Raw genomic sequence first — 1,564 nt, 5'->3', positions numbered from 1 at the left:
AGAAATCTGCAGAAAGGATGCCCACAGAGGAGCCGAAGCATCAGCAGGCCCTGCCCCAGGCCTCAGGGACTCTTTCTAAGCATGTTGGAGAGCCTCTGACTTGAGCCTGGGCTTGTCCAGACTCCTCAGCTGCATCCTGTGTTGTTCAGACATCCTGAGTGAGAGGAAGTGAGAGTGGGGGCTAGATAGGGGGCGGGCACAAGCTCCGTGATCTGGGACTAGAGGGGACAGGGCTCTCTACAGATGGCAGCCTGAGAGAGAGAAAGAGGGAAGAGAGAGGAGAGAAAGCCTGAGCTGGTGTTAAGCTAATCATGCCAGAGTGACCGTCCCTTATCCTGCCTGTGTCTGACTTGTCTTGGTCGTTCCCCAGAAAAGGAATTCATGTGCAAGTTCAGTTCTTAAACGATTGTTTGAGGTTCCCCATGCAAATGTTTAATTAATTAATTTTTGGCCCCACGGCATGACTTGCAGAATCTTAGTTCCCAGGCTAAGGATTGAACCTGGGCCACAGAAGTGACACAGGCCAAGTCTTAACCCCTGGGCTGCTGAGAAATTTCCACCCTCCCCACCCCACCACCATATATGTTTTAAACCTTTGCAATGGTCAAGATGGAACAAAAATAATAAAATTCTATAAATAAGAAAACCGCCGTCCAAGTGCTTGTATTTTTCTCTATTGTATTGTAAAACTTTAATAAATATGTAATTTGAGTCAACTGTGTTAGAACTTCAAGTCTGTCCCAGTCTGTGTTGAACTTCAGCATTATGAAGTCTTCTCTGGTGGCTCAGATGGTAAAGAATCGGCCTGCGATGAAGAGACCTAGGTCTGATCACTGGGTCAGGAAGATCCCCTGGAGAAGGAAAGGGCAACACACTCCAGTATTCTTGCCTGGAGAATTTCAGGGACAGAGGAGCCTGGCGGGCTACAGTCCATGGGGTCCCAAAGAGTCAGATATGACTGAGCAATTAATACAACAGGCAACTCAACATTATAAATGGCTTTCAAATATGTGATTTCCTTAGGGAAATCTTTTTCGGTTTCTGGAACCCTTTTTCCAGTCTTCAGTGTTTCTGGAATCCTTGCTGTCTCTGCCCAGATCTTACTCCTTCCACCTGGCTGACGGGCAGAGTCACTCCACTGACTCCCTTTGGGGTGTCCACCTGCAGTGCCAGCTGGGCCTCCTCTACTTGCTCTCTAGAGGTCACCAAATTCATGCTGAGCTTTAGAAGAAGTGTGGAGGAGTGGAAAGAGTCCTGATTCACTCTGATCCTATGTGTGTTGGGGGTTGGGGGGTGGGGTGGGGTGGGAGGGAGTGGTAGGAGGTATTGGGAAAGAAGTTCAGAAGATTTGGCCCTAAGCATACTTTTCTGCAGGAGACCAGAGCAGAGCGCCCTAGGCAGGAAGACTTTAGAAAAAAAATCTCAGGGAAGGCCATTGGAAGTCTAGCCAGAGCTGTCGACCTCATAGACTTGATGGGAGAGAAGGTGTAATATTCCCATTTGACAGACAGGGAGACTGAGTCCCCTCTGTCCCTGCAGTCACGCAGAGAGAAGGAGCAGGCAG

The sequence above is a fragment of the Capricornis sumatraensis genome, chromosome 22 (assembly GCF_032405125.1).
Source record: "Capricornis sumatraensis isolate serow.1 chromosome 22, serow.2, whole genome shotgun sequence".
Taxonomy (NCBI): Eukaryota; Metazoa; Chordata; class Mammalia; order Artiodactyla; family Bovidae; genus Capricornis; species Capricornis sumatraensis.
Note: the sequence above shows the minus strand (reverse complement) of the source record.